Raw genomic sequence first — 4,680 nt, 5'->3', positions numbered from 1 at the left:
TTATTACAAAACATGCAACTTTTCACTTCACAAGACGTTGATTTATGGATTAGGTTCATGTTGATGACTTGTATTATTGTGATGTTTTATATCAGCTGTTTGGACTCTCATTCTGACGGCACCCATTCACTGCAGGCGATCCATTGGTAAGCTAATGATGCAATGCTAAATTTCTCCAAATCCATTCCAATGAACAAACAATGAACTCACTTACTTCTTGGATGGCCTTAAAGAGTGATTACATTTTAAGCAAATTTTCCTTTTTGGGTGAACTATTTATTAACATTAAGCATAAGATAATTTTTTTTAAATGAGTTAGTAATGTTGCATTTCAGTTTTACCTCTACCTCTTACATACATGCCTTTCCTCATTGAAAGGTGCTGTGGTGGGGACACAGAAAAAATGCTGCGCAAAACAGGCGAGCAGAGGAGACAAGGAGTTTTAATGGAATTTTTTTTCTGTCTCTGAGCCACACTTTCAGCAGTTGCTGTTGCTGCCAGAGAATGCTGATTCAGATTGCCGCAGACAAAACTGTTGCTTTTACTCCCTTCATCGATGTCTAAAAGAAAAAAGCATGATGAAACACATTCACATAACTGCATGCATGAAAAGAGCAGAGCTTTCGGAACTCAAGGACCCTCCAATCCACACACAAGTACTGAACGTGTTCCAGGCAACTGGACAGCTATGCAAATGCATTCAAAAGATGACGTGAGCAGATAGCAATCAGCAATGACAGTGACAACTATTTAAAATCATACATAGAGATATATAAATGATGTCTCAATATCAGCTTTTATTTTCATCTGTAACCTGGTATTAATGTTAATTCCACATTAAATATCTTATCGAGGGACAAGTCTTTATGTATTCAAATAGCTGTCACGGCAGACCGTGAGGATTTATGAATGTGTAGTTCTGAGGGAGAGCAGATAACAACAAGGATAAAGTCATAAATGAATCTCATCCATGAAGTAGCCAGCAGACTGACAGGGCCAGAATAAAACATGTGCCTTTTTAACAAATTGGGTGCTTAAAGGAGCATATTGCCTGTGTGCTAGAACATGTTTTATTGTTCAGTCACATTAGCACTGAGACAAAGAGGAGCGTCACACGACGGCACGTCACAGGTCCTGACAAGCCCAGATAATTGGTTCCCCAATTGATTGCCAATGAAAACGGTGAGCTGTTTAATTCAGTGAGCCATTGGTGGAGGTGGATGTAAGGATGTCTTGGACCATCAGTGTGTCTGATGCCTATAGTATTCTCCTGAATTCGATCCAGTGTGCATTGACCTTTACTTTGTTCATCCAACACCCAACCCAGTTCTGCACACAAACTGCGAGAAAATTCCTGTTAATTACAATTAGAAACTTTATGATTGTAATTCAATTACCCCATTAACTCTGGATGAATCTGCATGATAATCTGAACCTAATATTTCAGATCTTTTTTTAGAATGGAGAACGATCATTCTATACACAAGATAAAGCATGCAGATGGAGAACCACAATTTGGATGTATTATTGATTGATTATTGATGTTAACTTCCGGGTTGGCCTGCAAAAATATGTAATCCGTGGAGCACTTTATTGTGAAATAGATTAACGAAAAAGAAAAAAATGTAGCATTGAGACTTGGTTCTATCCATTGTTGGTTAGATCATGGAGGAATATTTTAAGAAAGGATGAGGTTTAAGCAGATGAAATGACTAGTCAAATCAGGCATAGTACTTTGCAGAAAAAAATTCTAATTTCACTGGAAGATTACAGGCTCATAATAAACAAACGCACGGATAAATTGTTCACAATAAGATGCATTTAGAAAATAGATTGGGTGAGACACCACACAAAAAGTGTACAAAAAGTAATTCTCTCACCTCTCACTAGACAATTTATGTGTGGTATTCGTTGAAATCGCTGACATCTTTAATATATCAGGAAGTCAGGAGTCATATATCTCTTCAGAAAAGGGCTGAATGGATGCATTACAAACATGTCCTTGGTAGATTTTTTTTCTGCTTATGGTGAATCACAGACATGGTGTCAACAATCACAGAAGATAAAGAAGAGGAAATGACAGAGATGTTCAAGGAGCTGCTGCGTTTGAGCACAAGTGGCTGATTACAGCCGTCATCTATTGTGAGGTTTGAGTGTGGACACTAAGTGCTGGTTTAAGCCCTTCCGTAAACTGTTGATACAAAAATAGTATTTGACAAGAATCGTCAAAGACAAAGGTTTTTCTTAGAGATCTTCGTATGGGAGTACTGAAAGTGCAACAACCCTTAGAGACGCAAAACAAGCTTTCCTACAGGGCGGCAGGAAGTTTACCGCTCATTGCAAATGCTCCTTTGATTAACAGAGCAAATGCAAAGCCCTGCATGATTTACTGCCAGTCGACTACTAATGATCATTCACACAATTGATTACAGATAAATGCATTGGTCGGACTAGCCATGAAATAATTTAGAGCTACCTTGAGGAACAATAATACCTCTGAACGTGTGATAAGCATGTTTAGTGAGCTTAATGCCAATGGCAATAAAGCTTTTGAAAGCAGTTTCAATTGATTTTATTGAAATGTAAGCCTTCCTTCCGAAAAAGACCCTTGAGGAGCATTTTAATAATCATAAGGCATTTTTAAAATAAAATGCAGCATCAGTGCAGCCTATCCATTTAAACGTACTTACATAATTATGTATATTTTTTTCGTATATATATATACGAATTAAGGGTGATTGGAACATAAGGTAAAATGGGACAGTATAACTATACAGAGTTTATTTTCTTACCTAATGAGTGAAAATAAAAACTTTTTTGCAGAGTCTTAGGCGTAAGACCACATAATTAAAATGGGATGCCCTCATTGGTGTGACATCATGTAGGTGGGCGGGGCATGCATCAGACAGGAAGTTGACCATGAAATGCATGAACTGAGGAAAATGACATAAGCTTTTGCTAGTTTTCATAATAGGGTCCTAAACTTGTCATAGCTACTATATTATATACATTTTTGATGGAAACATAAATATGATGCACTACTTCTACAAAATCATTAAAAAAGTGTTAATATCATGTTTCTATTTTCCGAATTAGGTTGTTTTTATTCTGTCCCATCCACCCAAGCACAGTTTGGGTGGATGGGACAGCATAATGGGACAGCATAATTTTGGTTGATTGTGACACGTCCTTAAAGGCGTTGCTAATTAAGAAAATGATTTACCTTGTAATAGAGAACCATTGTATATGATCTGTATGCCCTAAATCAGTGGTTTCCAACCTTTTTATTTATGCAAGCCCTAATTAACCACAAAAATATTCATGAACTAGCTAGATTTTTGCTCAAATAAAAATTCTGAAATAGAAGCATTATAGATAAACTTCTTTAAATGTTTTTTTTTTGTTGTTGTAATAAACCATATCCATGTTTCTGTTAAAGGTTTGTGCAGGTTAAATGTGTTTGTCAAACAGTTAATTGGTGATGGGGCCACCCAACAATTTGTTTTTTGAACCTGAAGCATTTTTTTTTACTTTTTACCTCAGTTGCATGTCTTGTATTGTATGAATTTTGGATGGATTTAGTTGAACAGAAATAAACATGGACTCTTAATGATGAACAGAAAATTAAATATTGCATATAAAATTATATTAAAGTACGAACTAACAATAACTGTGTGCAATACAGTAAATATTCTTACACTACCCTAAATCAATGAAAAAATGTTTTGGCTCAATTTACAGAAAAGTGTACGTCATGCATCCTTTCATCATAATATAACATTGTTTCCTCCTCAAATGGGTAGTTAACATCTTCAATATTACAGAAATCATGTGTTGGGCTGATGTTTTTAATTTATGGCAAGAAACCTTGCTCAAGTCGGAAATTCAAAAACTGTCCCAATCACCCTTAATTCACCCATATATATATATATATATATATATATATATATATATATATATATATATATATATATATATTCATGTGTTATAGTTTCAACAAGTTCTAGTGCTTACTTCTGATTAGTCAGTACAGTGGCGGTGGTAATGTAAAATGCCTGTTAGCAATAAATCGTTATTTGTTGAGTACACTCTAAAAAATGCTGGATTGTTTCAACCCAACTTTGGGTCAAATATGGACTAACCCAACCATTGGGTTAAAGGGGTCATATGATGCGATTTAAATTTTTCCTCTCTTTGGAGTGTTACAAGCAGAGGTGGACAGTAACTAAGTACATTTACTTGAGTATTGTACTTAGGTACACTTTTTGAGTAACGGTACTTTACTTGAGTATTATTTTTTCTGGGAACTTATGACTTTAACTTCACTACATTTGAAAGACAAATATTGTATTTTCACTCCACTACATTTCTCTCAAGGTCCTTGAAGTAGAAAGTCGTTACTCTGTTGCAGCTTTGAAAGTCAGTGGGGGATTTTTTTCTTCTCTAAAACGTGACCTTCTTTTTTCCAGACTGTTTATCAGTAATCACTCTTGTAGGGCTACATGTAGTGATTTCCCAGCATTTTTTGAACACTGACCAGTTGCAAATGTGACATTTATTTACAACAATTCAATAATAGGAAGTTAATATTGTGGTATATATTAGACACAATATTGTCTGATTTTGCTAAATTGTGTACGTGAAAATATTACCTATAAAGCCACAGAAGAACTGTTGTGC

The sequence above is a fragment of the Sinocyclocheilus grahami genome, unplaced genomic scaffold (assembly GCF_001515645.1).
Source record: "Sinocyclocheilus grahami isolate Dianchi unplaced genomic scaffold, SAMN03320097.WGS_v1.1 scaffold562.1, whole genome shotgun sequence".
In the NCBI taxonomy this organism is placed as follows: domain Eukaryota; kingdom Metazoa; phylum Chordata; class Actinopteri; order Cypriniformes; family Cyprinidae; genus Sinocyclocheilus; species Sinocyclocheilus grahami.
Note: the sequence above shows the minus strand (reverse complement) of the source record.